This window comes from Schistocerca americana, chromosome 2 (genome assembly GCF_021461395.2).
Source record: "Schistocerca americana isolate TAMUIC-IGC-003095 chromosome 2, iqSchAmer2.1, whole genome shotgun sequence".
Taxonomy (NCBI): Eukaryota; Metazoa; Arthropoda; class Insecta; order Orthoptera; family Acrididae; genus Schistocerca; species Schistocerca americana.
Genome location: NC_060120.1, coordinates 434,616,245 through 434,643,377, shown reverse-complemented (window position 1 = coordinate 434,643,377; position 27,133 = coordinate 434,616,245). Strand labels below are relative to the sequence as shown.

General features: G+C 44.5%; 1 protein-coding gene and 1 non-coding gene across 2 annotated transcripts in view; one reads left to right on the top strand and one right to left on the bottom strand.

Annotated features, from left to right (window-relative positions):
* The window catches only part of LOC124595272 (bcl-2-related ovarian killer protein), a 366,462-nt gene that overhangs the window by 125,046 nt on the left and 214,283 nt on the right, over nt 1-27,133 (bottom strand). The window lies entirely within an intron of this gene.
* Trnat-ugu lies at nt 6,338-6,412 on the top strand. The gene has a single exon. It is a non-coding gene; the product is annotated as a tRNA-Thr (tRNA).

Here is a 27,133-nt window from a genome sequence, read left to right as displayed (position 1 = left end):
GCAGACCGCGTGAGACGACGCTTCATCCAGTCCCAAACATGCTCAATGGGGGACAGATCCGGAGATCTTGCTGGCCAGGGTAGTTGACTTACACCTTCTACAGCACGTTGGGTGGCACGGGATACATGCGGACGTGCATTGTCCTGTTGGAACACAAGTTCCCTTGCCGGTCTAGGAATGGTAGAACGATGGGTTCGATGACGGTTTGGATGTACCGTGCACTATTCAGTGTCCCCTCGACGATCACCAGTGGTGTACGGCCAGTGTAGGAGATCGCTCCCCACACCATGATGCCGGGTGTTGGCCCTGTGTGCCTCGGTCGTATGCAGTCCTGACTGTGGCGCTCACCTGCACGGCGCCAAACACGCATACGACCATCATTGGCACCAAGGCAGAAGCGACTCTCATCGCTGAAGACGACACGTTGGGGCGTGAGCGGAAGACGGCCTAACGGTGTGCGGGACCGTAGCCCAGCTTCATGGAGACGGTTGCGAATGGTCCTCGCCGATACCCCAGGAGCAACAGTGTCCCTAATTTGCTGGGAAGTGGCGGTGCGGTCCCCTACGGCACTGCGTAGGATCCTACGGTCTTGGCGTGCATCCGTGCGTCGCTGCGGTCCGGTCCCAGGTCGACGGGCACGTGCACCTTCCGCCGACCACTGGCGACAACATCGATGTACTGTGGAGACCTCACGCCCCACGTGTTGAGCAATTCGGCGGTACGTCCACCCGGCCTCCCGCATGCCCACTATACGCCCTCGCTCAAAGTCCGTCAACTGCACATACGGTTCACGTCCACGCTGTCGCGGCATGCTACCAGTGTTAAAGACTGCGATGGAGCTCCGTATGCCACGGCAAACTGGCTGACACTGACGGCGGCGGTGCACAAATGCTGCGCAGCTAGCGCCATTCGACGGCCAACACCGCGGTTCCTGGTGTGTCCGCTGTGCCGTGCGTGTGATCATTGCTTGTACAGCCCTCTCGCAGTGTCCGGAGCAAGTATGGTGGGTCTGACACACCGGTGTCAATGTGTTCTTTTTTCCATTTCCAGGAGTGTATTTATGTATTTCTCCTGCGTCGACCATGTAGGGGCCAATTATCTTCTCAGTGTGCTGTATGCCAATATAACTGAACCGCGCAGTATTGTCTCTAGTCGTTCTGCTGCAGGAGTCTTCTCAGTTCTGGGACACCCCAGCTGTCGGGCGGATTGTGAAAAACACTTCCTAAAAAATTGGAAATGTAAGTCCTGTATTTCGTATGACTCCGTATGAGCTCGTGTTGTTCTTGTAAATACATCCAATAATCCATCACGGACTTAATATCGTACGAATACAAATATTTCGTCGCATGTCCAGCGATCCAATTGACCGCATACGTCTTTTGTTTGGGAAAAAAGGTCTGGTCCGGTAGAAAAAGTACATCCGATGTGATTTCTGTGTAGTTAGTGCGCCGAAGGAAGGCCAATATTCGACGCGTCAGCATCCAGACGTCCCTCGCTGCGCCACACACTAAACCATGTTCTTCCGTTGCTAACAGGCCACAGTTTGTGCAAAGAGGAGAATCGACCATATGAATTGTATGTAATCGACTCCTGGTCACAAGTTTCCGGTTTATATGAATGTACCACATCGATCTCGCTGCTGTTGACAGTAATGGAGTATGCACTGCACACCAAATGTGGTTCCACGTTCTCGACGGGTATTTGAATTCCATTATGTTGCGGCCATGGTGATCCATCAAGCACCTATAGATCTCCCGAGTCGTGGGTATTCTCGTCGAAGGTACTTTCAGACGAACATAACTGTAATCAACAAGAAATGAGGCAATGTGTGCAAGAGAAGGCGAAATATTGCCGACCGCAATAGGGGGTTCGTACGAAGCTGACGTTATGGTGTGCTTTCGTTGTTGCCAATTTCGTATCATCGCTCGCATGTAAAGCGCCAGTGCTTTGTTTCGCACGTTTGTGAGGTTGAGGCCACCGTTCCGGAATTGTAGCGTTAACGTGTCATATGTGATCTTAAACAACATCCCAGTACTAACATAGTAACCAAAGGCAGCCATGAGGCGGTCTGCAATACCCTTCGGTATTGGTAGGATCTGCGCTAAATGGGGCAGTCGTGACGCTATGTGAACGTTAGTGTATGCCACACGCTGGATCATGTCAAAGGCTCTCAGTGAGTTGTTCCGTATCGCCAGACGAACATTTTGCAGAAGCCGCCGAGAACTCGCCGCCGCTGACCGCCGTAGTGAACGGGTAAATGTGATCCCCAGACATCTCAGCGATTCCACCGTCTGAAACGGTCCCGGTATGTCTTCCAGACCCCGTCCAATGTGCATAATTTTGGATTTCGTCATGTTAATGACACTGCCTGCTGCCGTCCCGTAAGAGTCTAGATATTCAACAGCCTGATGCACTTCATGACCTGATCTGACAAGAAGGATCAGGTCGTACGCATATGCGCGACAAACGAAAGAGTTCTCATTAAGCGCTATCCCAGTAAGTGAGCGCCTCATAACACACATCAGCGGCTCGAGCGCTATCGCAAACAGCATCATGGAGAGTGGGCACCCTTGTCGGGCGGGGCTGTTAATATGAACCAAGCCCGCTTCCCGACCGTTTACAATCACCTTCGATGTAGCCCCTCGTATTAGCCTCATAGTGATGGAGATGAAAACAGGTGGAATCTCCATTCGGCTCATGACTGACGCCAAGAAGTCATGGTTTATCCTGTCGAACGCACGATCGAAGTCCACAGATATCATCGCCGCTCGCATTTTACAAGTGTCCGCAAGGGCGATAACGTCACGGTATTCACTTAACGCCGAGGAGATGTTGCTTCGCACCCCTAGGCAAGCCTGATCAGGGGATATTGTCCTGGATATCGCCAGCTTGAGACGAGACGCTAGTAGCCGTGCAAAAATTTTATAATCGGTGTTTAGCATAGTGAGAGGCCGATATTGATTAACACTGCGACTCCCCGCCATCTTCGGGATGGGAAGAAGAAAGCCCGTCACAAAATCCGACGGTAGGCGCATGTTCGGACTCATCGCCTCATTGTACATCGACACCAACTGTGGCATCATCATGTCCACGAATTCTCGATAAAACTCTAGCGTAATCCCATCTGGCCCCGGTGATTTATGGGCCGCTCCTTTTGTGAGTGCCACCTTTATATCGTCTACTGTGAGTGGCTCCATAAGCGCTGCCTTATCCGTCTCTGTCAGTGTCGTTTGCAGATGTTGCAGTATCTCTTCCCCCACCAGACGGTCCGTCGGTGTACCGGCATAGAGATGGCGGAAATGCTCTAAAAATTTATTTGCAATGTCCTGTTGTGTTGTCAGTTGACGGCCATCTAAACCGTGGAGCACTGTTACCAATGCCCGGCGGTAACGCTTATGTTCCCGCGACACATGGTGCATCGAGGTACGTTCCCCAGTGATGGTGTCAAGACATCTCGCCCGTATTGGGATGCCACCCAGTCGTCGTCGCGTGATCGATAGGATTTGTGCCTTGACACGATGAACTTCCGCATGATGTTCTGCAGACGGCACCTGGAGGGACAGCTCACGAAGCATGGTGTAATAATAATCAAGAGTGTCTCTTTGCCATCTCGTCTTATCCCGACCATACTGTATGAGAGTTCTTCTTATTGCCGGCTTAGTACACTCGAGCCACCATTGAAGCACGGAGGTATATGTTGGTAGACGGCGTTGACATGTGGCCCATACCTCCTCGACTCTCTGACGACATTCGGGGTCCGCCAAAAGGGACGAATTGAGCTTCCATGTCCCGCGGCTTCTCCACACACTTTGCCTAGGGAGTGACATGGTACAAATGTAAGCCAGATGATCAGTAAATGCCGCAGGCCATCGTTCCGCGTCGACCACCTTATCCTGTAGGCCAACCGAAACATATATTCGATCGATTCTGCTCGCCGAGTGACTGGTAAAAAAAGTATATCCCTCACGGTTCCTATGAATCATGTCCCAGGTGTCGCTTAACTCCAGATCCCGGCATAGCACATGCAATTCACGACAGGTATTGTAATGTGGTGTCTGGTCTTTTTGGGCTAAAACACAATTGAAGTCACCACCTATAATGAAATGATCGAATCTGCCGGTAAATAAGGGCACAATCTCTTCCGAATAAAATCTCGCACGCGCCCGTCTGTTGTCTGTGCCGGAAGGGGCATAAACATTGAGAATGCGAATTCCATTAACAGTTATCGCCAGTCCTCGTGCCGAAGGTAGATATGCCAGATCTCGGACCGGAATCCCGTCCCGGACCAATATCGCCGTTCCACTGTCGTTGTTCGAGTGCGGCGAGGTGTAGGAGATGTATCCATGTACTTCCTGGAACTCAGGAATGTAAATTTCCTGCACCATCAGTATATCCACATCCGACGCGTATATCATGTCCCTAAACAACTGCTGTTTCACGGGCGATCTAATGGTATTTACATTCACTGTCCCTATTCTGTATGCCTGGGGTCGAGTAGCGGTCATCTCCACATGATGTTAAAATGATAAAGTTTCACCGTGTCGATAGTCCCTTTGCACATCCGCCGAGGGTCGCCCGAGGAACGTGTCCCTGCGGCATTAGGTTTCTTGAGATGCGGACGGATGCAAGGTCACACCAATAGAATGGTCCGCATCGGTGAAGTCGTCTTCCTGCTCATACCAGCTGATACTATTGGTGTGCTCCAAATTTTCCTGTGCGGCATTGATGTGTCACATCTGTTGTTCTTTCGCAGCTGTAGACTCCACCGCCGAAGGGGTAGCAGGCCCCTGAGCGGATGCGTCGTCTGAACGATATGACATCATTTCACTGTCCGAATTCATATGATCTGCGACATCCGAAGCTTGTGGTTCCATGTCAGACAGGTCCATAGTGTTAGACTCGTCTGGGCTCCCTAGAAGAGAAGGGAGCGTCTCCGCAGAGTTTAGTCGGCGCTTCTTGCGCCGCTTTGGCGAGCGTTGTTTGCGGGCCCTAACCTCGGCCTCTGGTGTTGGCGCATCTTGCATCTCCTGCGTTCCCGCCGCCGCCACAATGCCCTGGGGCCGTTCCACTTCAGCTTCCATGCCTACTGGGATGCTGTCATCCTCTTTCTGCGCCACCTGTAGTGTCTGAGATTGGAGGTTGGTCGGAGCCATTCCTTCTTCAGTGGTGTCCGAAGGCGCCTCAATCAACTGCGGCGTCGGTTCGATGGTGCGCTCCGACCTCGGCGTCACGTCCCCGCGAAGTGCCGTCACGTAAGTCATCGGCAGTGACGTTGGTGTAGTCGGATTCTGGAAGTCTCCGCTGGGGAGTTGCACGAGTCTCCTCTGCATACACGCTGATCGAAGATGTCCTTCACCACCACACCCGGAGCATGTCCGGGGCTGTCCATCATAGATGACAATAGCTCTACAGCCGCCGATGTTTATGTACGATGGCACATGTTTCGTAAGGGCAATTCGCACCTGTCGGACACCATTGAGCACTGGATACGTGCTAAAACTTGCCCAGCGTTCGGCCGTATGACTAATAACTCTGCCATATGGCTGGAGTGATTCAGTGACCAATGATTCGGGTACCTCGAAAGGCAGCTCGAAGATTCGAATCGTACGCACGCCCAGGCCCGAATGAGCGACTAAAACTTCGCCAATATGACCATCGGAGTGTCGGAACTGGAATCCTCGTTTGGCGGCTTCAATGATCCTATCGCATGCTGCGTCGTCAATCATCTTTACGTAAAGAGTGCTGCTCACGATTGATAAATGAATTCCAATAATCTCCGTGTAATTAAGATGCACTTCGTCCCTCAAGAAACGTTCGATTTCGAAAGCCTTCGGTCTTGCATACTCGTTACAGAACGTGAACTGTATCGTGGTTTTTCGGAAATTGTGTGCCATTGCGTTCGATTCAAACAGTAACACACGCGAGTGACGACGGTGTAAACACCGCTTCTTCCGCGACCGTTCGCAGCCGAGACGTAAACAAGTCCGAGCTGCTCCGCGGCGAAAGGCGGACTGTCCAACTGAGCCACCGCGGGCACAGAGGATAGTGAGTCTGCAGGGACTTATCCCTTGCACGCTCCCCGTGAGATCCACATTCCCAACATGTCCACACCACTACATTCGTAGTGCGCCTAATAGATGTTTGCCCATCATACTCAGTACTCGTGGCAGATTAATAGTCGTACGGGGCTTGGTAGATTAATCTTCCACGAGTACTGAGTATGATGGGCAAACATCTATTAGGCGCACTACGAATGTAGTGGTGTGGACATGTTGGGAATGTGGATCTCACGGGGAGCGTGCAAGGGATAAGTCCCTGCAGACGCACTATCCGCTGTGCCCACGGTGGCTCAGTTGGATAGAGCGTCTGCCATGTAAGCAGGAGATCCCGGGTTCGAGTCCCGGTCGGGGCACACATTTTCAACATGTCCCCAATGAAGTACATCAACGCCTGTTTGCAGCTAGGGTGTCCATTTAATTATCATTTCATGTCTAGCAAAGCTGCATGGTCATCCACGGTAACTGTTCCTTCTGGAACAGATACTACCGTCATATATACTTCAAGGAACTTCCTTTCCGGATGAAAATGCGCTCCGGACATGTCTCGACGAGTTCGTCTCAAAACTAAGTGATTTCTACAGTCACGGAATCGGAGTTACCCAACCGTTGGCAGATAGTTGTAAATAGTGAAGAAGAATATATATTAATGACTATAGCCTGTATTGTGTGTATCTGTCGTGTTTATTAGCTTATGGGAAAACACTACGAACTTACATGCCATCCTAATAGATATTTCATTTATAGGTTCTGATGAGTGACTATAAAGCGCTCCGTCTTCAAGCCACAAGTGGCTCATCGGGACCATTCGACCGCCGTGTCATCCTCAACTGAGGATGTGGATAGGATGGGCGTGTTGTCAGCACACCGCTCTCCCGGTCGTTAAGATGGTTTTCTGTGACCGGAGCCGCTACTATTCGGTCGAGTAGCTCCTCAATTGGCATCACGAGGCTGAGTGAACCCCGAAAAGTGGCAAAAGCGCATGGCGACCCAGATGGTCACCCATCCAAGTGCCGGCCACGCCCGACAGCGCTATCTTCGGTGATCTGACGGGAACCGGTGTGTCCACTGCAGTAAGGCCGATGCCGCTGAGGGACTATGCTAGTATAAAAATATGTGACATAAATGGCGTTATTTTTTTCATCGCATTGACTTAAAAGCTTAAATTATTTACGCTGGCTAGGGGCCATAGACTTCGGAATTTGGTATAAATTTCAACTGGATACCTCGAACCATTCCTGCCGAAAACGGGCATTAACAGACGGACAGATTACGTACGGACAGATGGAAAACACACGGAGAAAAGGTGATACTGTTACAAATTAATAATGTTGAAATGTCTTCCTTTACTTGTAGTATGAAACCTTGCTTCTTGCCAAATTTCGTGATTTTAGGTCAACGTGAAGTGTGCTATAGGTTTTGATGAATGAGTTTACGAGTATCTAAATATGTGACGAACGGGTGTCTCTTTTGATTGCATCGATTTCTAGGCTTAAATTAATTACGCCACCAGAGGATTGCCGATCTTAATATGTGGCATATATGTCAGCTTGACGCTTCCAGCCTTACCTAAGAAAAAGAAGGTTCTAACAGTCGGGCGAACAGACAGACGGACAACAAAATGATCCTATCAGGACTCCGTTTTTACCGATTGAGGTACAGAATACAAAAAATGTCCTGCGATTGAACTCTAGGCATTACTATTCCTCGTCAGCACCACACATCACACGTTTCCCCTATAAGCATTTCAGTTTACCTTTCACATAGCCTCTGAATATCGTCATTACTATCGCGCTGCATTCACCCTGATGCAACCACAATGTGCAATGTTTACGACTAATTCTTGCTAACGTACATAACTCAGATTTACTAACTGCAATTAAATCTGTAGCTATGTGGCATTAGGCCAAGCCCATTCCATAGTTATATGACTAACGTTCCATTTGTATTGTTTAAAAGTCTGAAATAACTGATAAATAAATTGATAACTATTTTATAAGGACATACATAACTAAGTTAATACACTTCCAGTTGTCCTAATTCTAAAAAAAATTGTAAAATTAGGCACACAAACACGTATTCTTTGGCTATAAACCAGAGTGTATATTTCCGATAGTACGTCGCAGGAACGGTATTTCTTGGTTGCTTTCCCAAAATGAAGTAGTAAGGTCGGTAGAAGAGCAGAATGAACTGCCATTATGAAGTAAATTCTAGGAAATGGGAACAAGTTTCCAGTCGATGTTCCAACCGATATGGATGTCTTTTAAAAACGACGTTGTAAAATACCTTACGTCGTGCCTAAAATATGCCAACAGTCGTGCAGATTTGGTAGTTCTGAGATGATTTTTCTCCGATAGTTTCGAGGGATTAATTTAATTTGAGGAGACGAGTAGCACGGAACACTTGGTTAGTAACACACAATTCCATTTTCTATGGGTTCACAGTCTCGTAAAACTCTTGGAGATGTTTGCCATTTACTGAAAGTTTTTTTTAAATCCGCCATTGCAATTTCAACGTTTTGGCATAGCGCATAGAAGCACAAAGTGTTATCTCTTGTCACCAATGACATGGACTGAATACAATTAGTGCGGTAATGTCTCACTGCGCAGCGCTGCGATCGTTTTGCTGTCCGTGTGCTTCGTTGTTGATTTGCGGATATATTGAGTTACGTATGTGCAGTTTTGCAGTGGTACAGATTATTAGTGATGCTTGATTATAAATTAAACCGAAATACGTGGTTTCCAAGCAATATTTCGATTGAAAAATATTGTGGGGTCTGCAGTATCCTGAACTGAGGTGACGACGCCTTCCTGTTTTGTGCCTGGTTGCAAGTCAGGATATAGAAGTAGCAAAGCGGTAAGACGCTTTTTATTAGCCGCCGAAAGACATAGAAAACTTTAACAAATAGAAAAAGTTATCTCCAGAGAAGAGAAGGAGCTAACAAGAAACTCATACATTTGTGAGGCTCACTTTGCTGAAAATTTAATATTAAAAACAGACAAATTCATTGTTGATGGAAAGAAGTAGAATTTCCCAGAATTAATTGGCAGTTGAAACCAAATTCAGTTCCTTACATTTTCCCGAATTTGCCCAAGTAAATGTCGACTCCATTAAAGCAAAGAAAATCTCTCATAAAAAGGAAAGCTGCTTACAAAATTGTGAACAAAAAACTCACTAAATAATTAAGAATTTGTGACAGTAATACGACTTCTGATTTAAGCAGAACCCAGTTATTTGCTAGGTCTACATTAGTTTTTCCACTACAAATAAAAAAATTAATAAGTAGCTTGGCTAGGGCAAACAATAAACTCAAGTCAGAGAAGACTAGAGTAATTGTCCTGCAGAGAGACGTAAATGAACTAAAAAAAACATACTCGTAAATGTAATGAAAGCTTATCAGTACACAAAAAATAATTGCGGATATTATGTTACAGAAGTGTAAAAAAAAAAAAAAATAGATAAGGTGCCAAAAAGAGATTCCTAAACGAATGAGATACAACGGTGGATTTCTTCTAGATAGTTTTTTAATTATATATTAAATCTCCTAAGGGTTATAGGCACTGCTTGAAACTTTATCTGTTACCTTTTCGTTCCGATGTGCATTTGAGGAGACTGTTAAAAGGCTTGAAATGGACATATGGTATTAACAAGACAGCCGTAGATGCTATTAAAGAGAGGTTTAGAGACAAGACTGATGAAAACAGAAGGACGGGTAATTATTTTTGATGAGGTTAAATTGAGAGAGGATATTCAGATCAATGGGTCCTCTTTATTCATAGCTAGATCTGTAGACTTTGGCAGTATGACACCTGCAGAGAAAAATAATGTCTTAGGTGACCATACACTTGTTTTCATGTTCGTACCTCTGCTTCACAGTTGGGTACAACCAGTTGCAGTCTATGCGAGCAAAGATGCAGCTCCTGGAGAACGGTTAGCAAAAATTTTAATTCAGGTTATAATAGAAATGGAGCAGGCATACTGTATAATTGTAGGGTTTACATGCGATGGCAGCCAATCTAACATATAAGCCCGGAAATGTTTGCAAATATCAGGAAAGAAACGAAATACTAAATGCTATTTTCAAAATCCTGTTGATGAGAACAGAAAAGTTTGACATTTTGCAGATGCAGTACCTATTCTGAAATGCGTATGTAACCACTTTCGTGATAAACGTACTGTGCTGTTTGGTACTGCCATAACGAAGTATGGATTTTATGAATGTGTTTATGAAGTTGACAATTCACTAGAATTTGATGGTGTAAGGGCATGTAGTAAACTGACACACACACACACACACACACACACACACACACACACACACGCGCGCGCGACCTCCTTTCAGCGAATGAATGATCGTCTTGCTTTCCAGTTGTTTAGTACCAACTTGGCAAAAGCTGTACTTTTTTTAGAAAGTGGAATCTTGGGATTTCGAGCTAGTAAGGCATCTGAAAAATTCATTCAGTATATAAACGATGTTTTCGATGCTCTGAATTTAGAAACACCATCATGTGATATGAGAAAAGACTCAGATCAGCACAAAATTCAACAGCATTTCTTATACTCTGACCACTTAAAACAGTACTTTTGCTTCAAACAGAACATAGGAAAAGCCCGGAGATACATTACAGAGTACTTTAGAAGTAGCTGAATACTTGTGGAATAAAGAGTTCAAATATGAATTGACTGCCAAGTTCAATCAGGATCCACTAGCGCGACATTTTAGTATTATTAGATCATCGACCTGTGATGACCACCCTACATCAGTAGACTTTCTGCATTTACATATGCTCCAGTAAGTATATGCGCCTGTCAATAATGTTTTATCAAAGGGAGGGAATTCTGAATCAAGGACAGAACATACTCTTACATCCTATGCCAATCAGATAAGAATGTTGGCAAAGAAGACTAAGAAGAAATACACTGACATCAAAAATCTGTACTAGGGAATATAACAAGAAAAGCTGATTGCCATAAATGCCACTGTAAATCATTCTGAGTGGTAGGTCAATAAGCTGCACAACAGTGTTCTTGATAACCGAAGAAAATGTATTGTACACACATAGCAAGTTGGGCTGTACAGGCCTCAAAAATCACTAAGTGTTATGCCTGATTAGATTCACTAAAGAATTCGCCAGAAGAAAATCGTCGTTCTCACTTTTCACTAACTTGAAGAGCTATGGTTGTCATCAAGGACAAAGGTATTTATTTTACCCTTCAGAAGCACTGTTAAACGTCATGCTACAGGCAGAAGAAACGTTAAGCAATCATCTTTCTTCTCCAATTGCTTTCTGGAGTGATTTGTTCTGTGACTGTTTAGAAAGCATCGAAAAAATAAAAATGAAGACTTCAGGGTTAGCTTGTAATGCAGAACATGACATGGAGACTGTACCCGAACTAATTTCTTACTACGTGAAATGTCGATTCTATTTCAGAACGAAGGTACTCAGGAAGGAACTTACGTCAACAAAAACTAGTAAATCGACAAGGAAACTTTCCAAAGTTTCCAAGATTTAAAAGGTGAGAAAATACGTAGAAATTGCTTTTAATTTTTTTTATTTTTGGGTGCAGTAATTTTTATTTATGGCCTAGTTTTGCTCTATGGACTGGTAGACCTATGTGAATTTTCTTCTTTTCAGCTGTAGCCACACTCCATTAGGGTCACCTTTGGGCAAGCAACATTTATTTTGATAGTATTCTTGTTGTGCCTTGTGAGATACAAGCTGACTACTGGCCAAGAAAATCTAAATCCTAATTGAAAGGCTAGAAAATAATAGTTGAGAACACAAAACTGAGATAGGATTAAAGATCAACAGTGTTCTGCTTTAAATATTACAGAACTGAAAACTTTTCACAACAAATGACTTATATTATTATACCTCTAGTTTATGCGCAGCATTAATAAAACTGAGTTGTTAATGTGGCATATCTTGTAGTAGATTTCACGATCGTTATCTAGTTGTTCAGCTGTAGGAATATGAAGTGACGTGGTAAGTATAAATAGGAGGATCACTCCAAAAGAAATGCACACTATTTTGTTTAAAATACATCTTTTATTCTACTTGTTTGAAAGTTTTACAGTGTGTAGATACATCCTTTAGGAACAATATTTTCATTTCTCCACATAATTTCCATCCCTATCAACTGCCTTACATCATCTTGGAACCAGCGCCTGTATACCCGCACGGTAAAATTCTGGACCACTGTTTGGTACCGTGCACAAGGGAGTCATCATCTTCAAACCTTGTTCAACGAAGAGTGTCTTTCAGTTTCCCAAAGAGATGATAGTCACATGGAGCCAGGTCAAGACTGTAAGGCGAGTGTTTCAGTGTTGTCCATCCGAGTTTTGTGATCGCTTCCATGGCTTTCTGACTGACATGTGGCCGTGCATTGCCGTGCAACAGCAAAACATCCTGATTTTGCCGATGTGGTCCAACACGACTCAGTCAAGCTTGAAGTTTCTTCAGTGTCGTCACATATGCATCAGAATTTATGGTGGTTCCACTTGGCATGATGTCCACAAGCAAGAGCCCTTCGGGATCGGAAAACACCGTAGCCATAACTTTTCCAGCAGGTGTGGTTTTGAATTTCTTTTTTATTGGCTGAATTTGCATGATGCCACTCCATTGATTGCCTCTTCGACTCTGGTGAAAAATGATGGAGTTACGTTTCATCACCTGTCACAATTCTTCCAAGAAATTGATCTCCACCATTCTCGTACTGTTCCGAAAGTTCGCTGCATACCGTTTTTCTTGTTTATTTGTGAGCCACTGTCAACATCCTGGGAACCCACCTGGCGCAAACCATTTTTAGCGCCAACACTTTCAGTATTCTGCTAACACTTTCTTCCCCTATCCCATCGTAGCGTGACAATTCGTTCACTGTGATGCGTCTGTCAGCAGTCACCAATTCGTTAACTCTCTGCACATTGTCTGGAGTGTGTGCAGTACGAGGCCTGCCAATGCGAGGACAATCCTCAATACTGCCGTGCCCGATTTCATCACGTAACCTGCTTGCCCACCGACTAACTGTACTGCGATCGACAGCAGCATCTCAATACACCTTTTTCAACCTCTTATGGATGTTTCCCACTGTCTCGTTTTCGCAGTACAGGAATTCTATGACAGAACGTTGCTTCTGACGAACGTCAAGTGTAGCAGCCATCTTTAAGACATGCTGTGACGGCGCCACTCACGGGAACAGGCTGAACTAAGTTTGAAAACAAGCGGGAATGATGTATCTACACACTGTAAAACTTTCACACAGGCAGAATGAAAACTGTATTTTTACAAAATTAGTGTGCATTTCTTTTGGAGTGGCCCTCGTATTAGTGTTGCCGTATAACATTCAATGATTCCTGTTTTTCCTTTTCTTGCTACTTTAATACGGTACATTGACAATCCAAAAATTAATGACTGCGTCCCAAGTCGTGCAGTTTACACACTGCCGTATTCTCCTGTTTCCATGCCCGAACAATGAAAAAATCAATTGTCCGTATTGAGTCTGGGCTTAAATAGTCTAGTTCAAGTGTTTCCACAGCTTTTATGAGAATCGTAACTTTATAATTCGTAAAATAGAGGTACGAGTGCGAAAGTGTAATTCGACTGCATGGGAGAGTAGCGCTTAAATCGGTGCTAGCGGTGGAACGGGTGAACTCTAATAGTGATCACACTTTCTACCTTCCATACGTTATGCTTTTGATTATTTTCAAACGTGTAACAGCTACAAATAATAAACATACAATGTTAAACATACCACTAACATAACACATGTACGTTTTGCAATGGAGTCACAAAAATCCAGATTAAAATAGAGTAAACTTACTTCTGTGCTGTAAGCACAGCTGTAGTCATCAGCAAAAGGAAAAAAAGAATGACGTGAGCCTCTACTGCTAGTGTCAACCTGTCATATACTCCATCTAAATAAATGTAAAATGTTACGAGAAAGCGTCATAAAAAATACAAATAAATGCAACACTCTTCATTAAATTTATCATTATGTGACAGACAGGATAAGAATACATGAAATAAAGCTCGTGATTACCGCACATGTCAGTAACGAATAGAGTATTGGCCAAAACAAGCGGCAAACAACTCGAGCGAATTCACGCCATCTCCAAAGACTACACTTAAGACGCGCGCGCGCGTCCTGATACACAACCTTTGCTAGCATGGATAAGGATACTCTTCGGTTTTTCTTATGGTAATGAGAGACCGAGTTCAATCAGCGCTAAAAACAATGGCAAGAAACTTGCATATACATAAACTAACGGACACCTTCAGCGCTACGTGTTTATGAAGAAATATCACGCACAATGACAAGGCATAGTTACAAAATATTCTCTTATTACATAGTTTTATGGTTTTACTAACGTCTTTTACTAATGTTTAGGAATATATGTAACAATGTACGGAATGAGGTCCCAAAATCTTTTGAAACTCAGATCACGTTAGTAAAATATGAACAGATGGCTACTAAGAGAAAAACGTTCATCAGATTTCCGTATCATGCGGTTGTTTCGGATAAACTTCCACGTATGTTTAAGAATACAAAAGTAGAAATTAGTCTCCAGACAAATAACACCCTAAAGAAGTTAATACGCTGTAAAAACAACAAAAGCGAACCTTTCAGTATATCTGGTATCTATAAGCTGCAGTGTTGCGCATGCCCCAAGTATTACATTGGGCAAACAGCCAGTGCTTTTAATAGGAGGTTTAATGAACATATCAAGCAAACGGACAGCAGCACTTCCACATTCGGTATTCATCTTGAAGAGAATGAACATATAGTCGACAATATAGAGGCGTCTCTTCAAATCTTGCACAATTTACGGAAGGGCAAAACCATGAACATTCTAGAAGAAAAGTAAATTTACCATCGTCTAAAGACGGACACTGAAAATATATTAAATGAGAGACCACAATTGTTTAATAGCAGATTTTTAGACATTTCCAATTCAGTATTTCATAAAATGGCAAAGGAAAGCTTAATGTTTCCTTGTAATCATTGAGAATGGCCACCTCACATTTTATTTCACGTTTCCTTAAGCCGAATACCTCATGTGGTTTTCAGCTGTCTTTTATTCACAGTACGAGGTGTACCATGACGTTGTGTTTTTTACGAAACATATGATAGTTGAAAATCTAAACTATCGCTCAGTTGAAGGTTTCCCAAGATCACTTTATTCAACAGTCCAGACATTAATAATATGTTATATACGTAACTATAATTTCTAGCGTCAAACTAGATGGAAAGATAGAAAGGTCATAATTGACATTGTTATAAACTTTATTCATATTTCTGTAATTTGATGTGCTGTGAAATACGTTACGGAATTATTTCAGGTGATGAAGTTATCATCACTAGAATGAACATGAATCCAGCGTCTATTCTCGAAGCCAAGTAAGTGGGCGAAAGTTGGAGTCGGACGAACAGGAGAGATAAGAGAAGCTCATAAGCAAATATTTCCGTCATTAGCGTCCTCTGCGCGAGGCTGCAGTTGATTAAAATCTGAACTTTTGTGGAGCTAATTATAGTTTGAAAAGACTAATTAGAATACTATTCAAAGGAACTGCGTGTTGGCTCTGAGCACTATGGGACTCAACTGCTGTGGTCACCAGTCACCTAGAACTACTTAAACCTAACTAACCTAAGGACATCACAGACATCCATGCCCGAGGCAGGATTCGAACCTGCGACCGTAGCAGTCGCACGGTTCCGGACTGCGCGCCTAGAACCGCGAGACCACCGCGGCCGGCAACTGCGTGTTGCTCCAAGGGAGAGAGATAAGATTATTTCGTATACAGTAGCTCAGGCGATGTTCTCTAAAGATTGATCTGCACCTTGATGCCAGCAGAATTGTTCTAGAAGAGTACATTCGATGTCTGATTCTCCATGTTTTGAGAGACTAGAAAAATATGGACTGAAACTAGATGTATTATTAAAAAAGTTCAGGAAAGCTTCATTAGCTGAAGTGACCCACGAGCAACTTAACAATAAATGAATGTGTGTGTTAAAAGTGCTTAACTCATTTCTTGAGAGCTTAGAATATGCGAACGGACAAAGTGAATAAGAAAAAAACTGTTGCTGAGCAGCACAGTTCCTGGACTGCTTCATTTCGATGTCAGTGTCAGTAAATGAATCTTCTGGGGAGAACATGGGAATCTGTGTTGCTGTGTCAGGAGAGGTGATTTGCCATTGTCTGCCTTTCGTGCAAGATATGACTGTACTGAAAGCTTGTCCAGTGTAATGTAGTTTTTATGTAGCTGTGAATTACAAAGGAATGGGGGAAAATGGTTCATGAACCCTGTGCTGGCTAATAGCGTAGCCCACTACCCTGAAATGACACATGAGCTTAGCTTTTCCATCACGCACGAATCTAGCAGTTTTCATTCATTCATCGTGTTCTGTAGATCTTATCAAGAAGGAGATCCACCAGGGCTATGGAACGAGTCAAAGTATATACCAACAAATGAGAATCGGCTCTTAGAAACTCAGCCTGACGCGATTAATACGAATAAAATGACATGATACTGCTTAATATCATTTATGCTAATGCCAGCTAATTTTAACGTTGAAAATTGGAAGGAAAGCATTAGTTAAAAAAAAGACAGACAGTTCCGTTTGTTAGGGCCTATCTATAGTAAAGATGTTGCTTAGCGTCTATTGGATAGTGGTAACACAGTATTTACTTGGTATTTTTCAAAGAAATCTGTATATAACAGACCAGTGCTTATCATGTAGCTTTACAGCGAACACACCTTCTCATACTATTCTTCATCTTTTGCAATCACTGATGACCAATTTACAATTGATACTGTTGTGTCCGCCTTCAACTCAAGCCACAACCCGGAATTAAGCATCCTCAGAGAAAGAATATTCTTCTTGTGTTTGTGTTAGTGCATTAAATATTTTGCCATCCCATTTTCGAGATTCTTTCTACCGCGGTGCAGAACAGCAATTCTGATTTTCTCAAAAGCATTAATCTCTTTTACATTTCCCGATAAAGGTTTTTGGCGGCACTGGTCGTCATCAGCAAGACCAGTGTAGTGTAGCCCTCTAAACAGATCTCCAAAACACACGAGTCGTCCCAACATAGGCGGTGTCGTACATCAACGCCCTTTCTACGAATGTAGGAAAACCGAAGGAGAAGTGCTCGGATTAAAAAGGGCGTAAGACAGGGAGGCAGTCTTTCTCCACTACTGTTCAACATGAACGAATTCAAGGCGAAAAGACACAAATGGTATGATTCCCTAATGACGTTGCTCTACTCAGTGAAAGTGAGAAACAACTGCATGACCTGTTGAATGAATAGTTCAATGAGCACAGAATGTGGAATGAGAGTGAATCAAAGAATGACGGAAGTATTGAGGAGCAGCACAATTCAGATTAGCGACAAATTTATCAAAATGGGGGGCCACGTCGTACACCAACGTTTGTCACCTAAGGTAACTGATGGCACAGGGGTCAAATGAAATTTTCTTGGGGGGGGGGGGGGGGGATAAAAGCAGGAAGTGTTCGATTATGATTATCACTAACTAAATGGTTTAAAAAATCAAAATACTATCTCGTTCCACTAATTATTTTTATTAGTTTCCCTGTGCTCGGAGGGTGCTGTTATTCTGCAACTGTATATTCAATTAATGGAAGGCCATTCCAGTTGCTGATATATACTTCCCGCGTCTGGTTTCAGGCTTCACATGTAGGCCGTTATCAAGTGGATCAGAAAATTGTGCTGTTGTGAAGCACCGTGGCTGACTGTGAGGGGACAAGCAATGGCCTGTTGAAAAATGCCACTATGATCGTAAGTAGGAGGGACAATTGTTACCGTTAGAGATGTTACCTACAAAAATTAACCATTGTTACAGCAATACCGCAAAAACGGCAACCCTCCTATTTAAATCTAGTAGCTGACATCCCAGTAGCTAGTACTTCTACCACAATCAATAGTTGTCACCTCCACTGGATGGTAACACCTCCAGTAACTGACACAATCAACAGCTGACACCCACTGCACACACATACTGATTTTAATAAGTTATACAATATTTCCGCTCTATGTAATGGTAACTTTAATGAGGCAACAACATTATAACAAATATTACTGAGGGAACACAGTTTTCCACTGTGTAACAGTGGAAGATGGCAACGTTTTGTATCGTGTTAGCGGTAGGTATTCTGATCATACTGCTATGCTGAATGCATTCCAAACTGAATGGTGAACTGCTTTTTGTGGTGGTGTGGTTAGATTAACTAGTTGCAAGTAGCAGTTCTCTAAATGAGTTGCCAATGTGCAAGCTGTGTATTCTGATTCGTAATGCATACAATTTAGGATCAGAAATATTTAATTTGAAGACCCATTGTGCTTGCATAATGTGGTAGGGATACCAAACTTTTGGTTTCAGAGACGCTATTTAGAAGTGAGAGTAACACTGATAAATCTAGGTCAATTTAAGCAGTAAGTCAGATCTGCAGAAGTACGCACGTGCATATTTTGCAACCAGTTTTTATGTATTTATATTAATTTAATGCACGGTAATTACAGTCGTCTACTAACAAAGAATTTATTTGAGTAAAGCCAATAAGCTTACTGTGTGCATTTTAATAATTAATACAGACAATTTAGACGCGTAAATATGTAATTTGAGGGTTCATAGAGGTTGCAAAGTGCGCAAAATGTTACATATTTCGAAAAATAATAGTTTTATTTTGCTCGGATTTTTTGTAGAGGTATCTAATTATATTTGTGTGTTCGGGCGCGTTCGGGATTGCGTGTTGTGATTGGTTGAAAAAAAAATTAAAATTGGGAGAGAATTTGCCGGCCGGGGTGACCGAGCGGTTCTAGGCGCTACAGTCTGGAACCGCGCCACCGCTACGGTCGTAGGTTCGAATCCTGCCTCGGGCATGGATGTGTGTGATGTCCTTAGGTTAGATAGGTTTAAGTAGTTCTAAGTTCTAGGGGACTGATGACCTCAGAAGTTAAGTCCCATAGAGCTCAGAGCCATTTGAACCATTTGGGAGAGAATTTAAAATACTTCAAATTTCCCAGCTTCATTCATATATGCACATGTCAAGGTCAAAGGTCATTGTCCCTGCCCCTGCAACCTGCACTAACATTTGCATTTTTCAAGGTCAAGTGCACGCTGTCTTGGGTGGCGACGTCAATGATACTGCATACTTCAATATCTTACTTAAGTGCAAAGTGATCCAGAAGGCCGATGGCCATACTACCGTAGACTTTGGTTTAGGAGATCGTGTATGGAACGCTTGACTGTCACATTATTGAGTACAGCTCGAATGTTTAGGATCCATACCAGATTGGATTGAAGGAAGTCATCGAAGCAATTTAGAGGCGTGCTGCTATATTTGTTACCAGTAGGTTCGATCAACATGCGAGTATTGTGGAAATGCTCCTTGAACTCAAGTGGGAACCTCTGCAAAGACGAATATGTTATTTTCGCAAAGCACTATTGAGAAAGGTTCGCAGGAGAGCTTCTGTGATGATTGGAACGTAGGAGACGAGGTACTGGCAGAAGTAAGGGTGTGGGTAGGGGGTCGTGACTTGTGCTTGGGTAGCTCAGATGGCAGAGCAGCCGCGCGGGATTAGCCGAGCGGTCTGCGGCGCTGCAGTCATGAACTGTGAGGCTGGTCCCGGCGGGGGTTCGAGTCCTTCCTCGGGCATGGGTGTGTGTGTTTGTCCTTAGGATAATTTAGGTTACGTAGTGTGTAAGCTTAGGGACTGATGACCTTAGTAGTTACGTCCCACAAGATTTCACACACACATGGCAGAGCACTTGGCTTCGAAAGGCAAAGGTCCCGAGTTAGTGTCTCGGTCCGGCACATGGTTTCAATCTGTCAGAAAGTTTCACTATTGAGAAAGTTTAGAGAACCGACATTTGCGACCGACTGCAGAACGATTCTACTGTCGCCACCATACGTGTTGCCTAAGGACCGTGAAGACAAGATACGAGAAATTGGGGTCGTATGGAGGCATATATACAGTATTTTCCCTCGCTCCATTTGCAAGTGGAGCAAGAAAGGGCATTGCTAATAAAGGTATAGGTACCTTCCGCCATGCACCGTTCGGTGGTTTGCGGTGTATCTAGATGTAGATGAATGACTAATCTAGAAACAAAGCACTATGGCTGGAATGGCTTACTGTGTAAATGTTCCCAAGAAGCTATGCAAGTGTAGACGCGGCAGCTGGTGAAAATGACGACATACCCATCAACGGTGTTCATTAAAAGAGCATTTAAACATAATGTATAGTATGTTAGGAAGGGATTATCAGATATAAATCAACAAAAGTAAACAAGCACAATGAAATGTAGCCTAATTAAATCAGGTGATGGTGAGGATATTAGATTAGGACATGAGATACTAAGAGTAGCAGACGACTTACAATATTTAGATAACAAAATAACTAACGGTGGCAGAAGTAGAGAAGACATAAAATGTAAAGTGACAGTAGAAATGAATGTTCCTTTCTGAAAAAGAGAAATGTGCTGTGTTAACACGGACATATATATTGAAGCATTAGGAAGTCCTTCTTACAGATGTTTGAAGTGTTCCCTCGTACAGAAAAACGTGGAGCATGTATAATTCAGACAGGAAGAAAACTGAATATGATTCGACAGAAGAATGATTAAGATTAGATGGGTAGCTCGAATAACTAATGACGAGGTACTGAGTCGATTTGAGGAGAAAACAAATTAATAGAATAACGTGACTAAAAGAAGGGGTAGGTTGAAAAGACAGATTCTACGTTATCGGGTATTGTTAGTTTGGTAATGGAGGGAAGTACGGGGGTGGATCTGGGAGGGAGGTAAAAGTTGTAAAGAGAGCCCAAAGCTTAATTGATGTAGGATGCAACAGTTACGTAGAAATTTCAATAGAATAGAATAGTTACTGTTACCTGACACGATCCGTCAGTACAGAGGGCGATCTATAATTCTGCGTTGTAGTATTCTTTCGAAATCCAAATGATTTGCCAGGATCACTACGTAAACACAATTTTGTGTTTTCGTCTTCTTTTGAAAACCAATTTATTTGCCAGGATCACAATTACGGGATTTCTAGTTTCGGCAACATGTATTGACATCCTCAGCTGGCAGATCATCAAGAAAGCTGTACATACTTTTATGGATCTAAGCATGGTAATACATATTGGCGAAACTGGCATCCCAGTAATTTTGTTTACATAGTGACCTTGGCAAATAAACTGGTATTCAAAAAAAGAGTACACCAGAGATTAGTGTAGCGTGGGGAGCTGCACCAAACCAGTCTTCGGACTGAATACCACATCAAGAGGTGTTTAGTTTCCAGTGCTGCTCAACCCGACGCGGTATAGCGGCGACGCGTGGTGCGGCCTACCTGCCAGCATGGCGTCGTCCAGGGAGCGCGCTCGCCGCATGTCCAGCCGGGAACTGGGCCCCGCGAGTACCTAATGACACTCGCTGTTTATCGCATTTCAGAGCCTTCATTAATTACCGGCCACGGAAATTACCCACCAGGACCACAGCGGTGCCAGTATGTTCCGCGGTAGCTAACGCAACGACCGCGTGAGCCTGCTTGGATGTCTAGCATACGTTACTCGCTGTACACAAGGGACTCGCTATCCTGTCCACGCGTGCAGCTTACTGCGCTATTTACGGGCGTATGAGCCTCCAGGTTATGCAGCATACACTGCAGACCTCCTTTGATGAACTGGTGTCATGGATGGCGGTATGGAAGTTGGTCTTCAATGCAACGAAGATTCAAGCGGTCGTCGTAGCGTGAGACCCATTTCCTGTGGAATCTTTGAGAACTCTCATATAAAATAGTCGGATGCATTACTTTTCAGCACGCCCTCGTACATTAGCGTGATAACGTGATGGTAGGGCGGACATCACCCCACAAAAACAGGTGCCACGATGGGGTAACATAAGTGTCGTGCACCCTCAAAAAACAGCGCCTCCTAAATGCAAATGATGAAGTAGCATTCTATGCTCATGCAATGGAACGCTCTTGAACTTTCAGTACGAAGTGTTGCTCATTCCCGACTTGACGTACGCAGTCCTTCTGGAACACCTCCACGCCACAGGACCCACTAGTCGCCTCCTCCCGCACTCGCGATGTCTGCCAGCCCACTCCTCCCTCGACCTGCTCCGCGAACCTGTTCTAAGGTTTTGTATTTTCAGCGAGTCAATCTAAGAACAGAAATGTGGACATTTCATTTCTCAGTTTCTCCTCCTGCTGATAAAATTCCTTGAAAAGGCGGTACTCCCTGCCAAAAATTCTCCGTAGTTTCCTTCCAACAGATTCTGGAAAAAGGCGTGGCATAATGTCCCAGGTCGCGATTAGAAATTTAGGGTTACGGAATGATAGACCCATCATCTCCACGCTGGGCAAATAAATCCTCCTCTCCCCCCCCCCCCCTGGAATATACAACTCTGCCGTCGACGATAGCCGAGACGACCAGACCATGGCTGCCCCCAAGAACAATACGTCAGGGACCATTTACACCCGCTCCTTAAAGCTCACGAAAAAGGGCGCTTCAGTACTGCACGCAAAGGCAGCAAATTATCAATGCTAAAAGGAAATTAGAATTCTTGCTTTCATTTGCTTCCTCTCGTTGTCAGTGTAGGGAATCAAGGACTGGATGTTGTTTGGTGGCCGGTATCCTCTTTCTATAACACAACTGCACCTATATATTAACACAGTTCTTTATTAATAAGAAAAGAATTTACTCAACTTAAGATAGTCTAGGTGTTGTGGTACAAGCTCTTCTGTAACAGAACATGTTAGCCTCACTGCTGGTGAAGTACCAGTCCGCTATGTACACTACTCAGGTCGCCAGGTACTGACTGACTCTGAGCTATCTGCGACTGCGACTCCTACTGGGCTGCGACTGATGACTCGACTCGAGAAGGCGCTGGCAGCGCGTTCCTTGCGAGTTTGTCTTTGGCATCTCTCCTGATAGGCTCGCCTGCTCCGATGCCTAGTATCGATCTTCTCGCAGCCTCTTTGCTGCCCGGTGTGCTGGCGACAGCTTACGTCAGCACACTTTCTCTGCAGCGCTACATTCCGTATCGTGACAGTGTACAACACGAAAAGAAGAAAACGGATTTTAACGGTGAAAAAAATAGATGGCAAACCAAAGGAGAGAGAAATCTTGGAAAATAGATGATGAATGCTCATTTGAAATTAACTGAAGATGAACAAAGATAATTAACGATTCCTACTGAGCCTTCTGTAACAAAACTTATCGAAGCAGGAAGCCGTGATGAGAAAAACAATTGCTTCATCTATTGTATTATCGGCTGCTCTAAACTCCTATGCCCCTGGTGACTCGAAGTCTGAAGAAGCTATACTTTCGGTACGTCGACGTCCTCACCGTCAGCACCACTTCTCTTCGAAGTATCAGTAACGTGTCCTTCTTGGCATTACTGTCAATGCAGAGTTTTGTTTTCTTTTTAATTTCCTCCACCGTTGTCTGTAGCCTACGTACGCTCTTTTACCATAGAGCATATTTTGTTTAATGCTGTACCAAGTTCGGCCCTGTTGTGATAATCTTTGCTTTGGATGTTAAAAAGACACTGCTTCACTTCATCTTGTTCACTTATGACACTGTGCGTTCATAGCACGAAGCTACTATACTCTACCTTCTTCCCTATCTACACTTCTGGAAATTGAAATAAGAACACCGTGAATTCATTGTCCCAGGAAGGGGAAACTTTATTGACACATTCCTGGGGTCAGATACATCACACGATCACACTGACAGAACCACAGGCACATAGACACAGGCAACAGAGCATGCACAATGTCGGCACTAGTACAGTGTATATCCACCTTTCGCAGCAATGCAGGCTGCTATTCTCCCATGGAGACGATCGTAGAGATGCTGGATGTAGTCCTGTGGAACGGCTTGCCATGCCATTTCCACCTGGCGCCTCAGTTGGACCAGCGTTCGTGCTGGATGTGCAGACCGCGTGAGACGACGCTTCATCCAGTCCCAAACATGCTCAATGGGGGACAGATCCGGAGATCTTGCTGGCCAGGGTAGTTGACTTACACCTTCTAGAGCACGTTGGGTGGCACGGGATACATGCGGACGTGCATTGTCCTGTTGGAACAGCAAGTTCCCTTGCCGGTCTAGGAATGGTAGAACGATGGGTTCGATGACGGTTTGGATGTACCGTGCACTATTCAGTGTCCCCTCGACGATCACCAGTGGTGTACGGCCAGTGTAGGAGATCGCTCCCCACACCATGATGCCGGGTGCTGGCCCTGTGTGCCTCGGTCGTATGCAGTCCTGATTGTGGCGCTCACCTGCACGGCGCCAAACACGCATACGACCATCATTGGCACCAAGGCAGAAGCGACTCTCATCGCTGAAGACGACACGTCTCCATTCGTCCCTCCATTCACGCCTGTCGCGACACCACTGGAGGCGGGCTGCACGATGTTGGGGCGTGAGCGGAAGACGGCCTAACGGTGTGCGGGACCGTAGCCCAGCTTCATGGAGACGGTTGCGAATGGTCCTCGCCGATACCCCAGGAGCAACAGTGTCCCTAATTTGCTGGGAAGTGGCGGTGCGGTCCCCTACGGCACTGCGTAGGATCCTACGGTCTTGGCGTGCATCCGTGCGTCGCTGCTGTCCACCCGGCCTCCCGCATGCCCACTATACGCCCTCGCTCAAAGTCCGTCAACTGCACATGCGGTTCACGTCCACGCTGTCGCGGCATGCTACCAGTGTTAAAGACTGCGATGGAGCTCCGTATGCCACGGCAAACTGGCTGACACTGACGGCGGCGGTGCACAAATGCTGCGCAGCTAGCGCCATTCGACGGCCAACACCGCGGTTCCTGGTGTGTCCGCTGTGCCGTGCGTGTGATCAATGCTTGTACAGCCCTCTCGCAGTGTCCGGAGCAAGTATGGTGGGTCTGACACACAGGTGTCAATGTGTTCTTTTTTCCATTTCCAGGACTGTAAATCACTTTGTCGGCACGATGTGGGAACTGTGAACCGCACAGCTGCAGCTGCCTTCACCACTTGAGAGCACACCTGTGACTGAACGCTTCTCCCTCTTTGGTCAGCATTCGTGTAGCGACGTATGCGCTCGCACGTACACATGTAGACTTGCATTCGGTTCCGTGCAACAAGGAGCAGGCAGTCTGCGCAACTCCGCGGACTCCTGTTGTGCGCTGAAAGGGGGCCTGTAAATAGGCACTTACCCTTCTTTAAACGTTTAAAATTACTTAGGTGCAGTTGTCTTAACAAGTGGTACCATCATAAAATATAGTTATGATGTAGGACGAACTTCGACTAATAGAGTATATTAACACTCAAACCAAAATAATAATTTACATGAATCGCAGGTGTCTGGGCAATTATGAAACTGTATTTAGAAAGCTGGTTTGAAGAAATGCTGTACCAACTATAGTGCGGTACATATACAAAATTTGTTACATACAGAGTAATTCCGGGAGAGATGAACCACTGGCTGAGATGGGTCAGCTCGTTAGTTTCTAATTTGATTGAACGCAATCATCCTCTTAAACTTTTCATTGTAATTGCCTAAACGTAAAAGCAGCTTCTTTTTAAACTTTTTATATTCTTGTTTGTACAGTAAAATGCCGACACGTTATGAAAGAAAGGCATGTTCCGTCAAGGGACGTTGGAGCGAAGGAACTCTGCAGGAGGTCTGTAATGCTGTGAAGAAGCGCGCAATGGGTGTCAGTGCAGCTGCGAGACATTTCGGGTACCGTCAACTACATTAAAAAGAAGATTAAAATGCGCCGATGTGTCGAAAGTCCCTCTTGAGCCACCACCCATTCTTGGAGAAGAGGCTGAGAAAAAGATGGTGCGGCACATAAAAAACTGCACTCCGGCAGTTTTTCTCAGAATAGTGAAACAGTTCGAGTGATGGCTTTCAAATTAGCTGAAAACCTCAAAATTCATCATAATTTTAATAAGGAACACCAGAAAGCAGGTTATGATTGTCTTGAAAGTTTCTTCGCAGGGAACCCCGAGCTACCAATTAGAAAAGCTGAAGGAGTGTCGATAAATAAAGTTGCTAGGATGATAAGGAAACAATAGAAAACTGTTTCATTATGCTGGAGAGAATTCTTCGGGACAGTAATTAGTCGGGATACTAGGTCACATTTTAATGTTGACAAGAGTGGTTTACAGCTGAATAATGAACCCGGGTAGGTAATTCAGAAATTTGAGCACTATTATTAGTGGTGAGAAAGGCGAAAAAATTTCAGTTGTTGGTTGTTTCAGTTCTGAAGGGGTGTACGTTTCTCCCTACTATATTTTCAAGGGGGAAGAATACGAAAAACGAGTTTACTGACGGAATGTCACCTGGATCACGAGTTGTGATGAAACAGAAGTCTACGCGACTTCTGACATGTTTTACGCTTGGCTCAGACATAATTTTCTTCCAAGAAAACCAGCTGGAAAAGTCCACCTTACTTTGGGTGGGCATGCCTTCATTGCTCAATGGCGAACATGGCAGAGTGTGCAGCGGCTAATGACATTAGGTATACTGTTAAATCTGCCAAATCATACGATCCACTTCCTGCCGCTCTTTTCTGCTGTTTCTTCAAGTCAGAGTAGACGTTTTACTACTCTGCTTGCAACAGTTTTATCTACAATAACCGTGACAGACAAATAACAAGGCTGCGATTCCCCGAACTGTTGGTATCTGCTTGGGCGAAAGCACCACCATTATCGAACGTCCTGTCTGGATTTAGAGCAACTGGCATCGTACCTTTTGATATGGCAGCTATTCCAGAGCAAGCCTACCACACCACCGAAGAACCAGCACAACCAGCACTGGAAGAACCACTTCTTACCACCAACGAAGCACCTAGCAGGGCTCCTTCAAACAGTTTTCAAGACATCCCGGAGGTGCTAGCGGATGCAGAACTAGTTCGATCGCCAACGAAAGTCCTAAGTAAAATCTCTCCGATCGTGGAGACGAAGAAAAAAGATTATGCCACGAGGTGCTGCTACAAATGTGAATTTTAAGTTCTAGGCAAACATTACATTGCAAACTGACAAAAGTCAATAGGCCTACGAGAAGAGAAAAG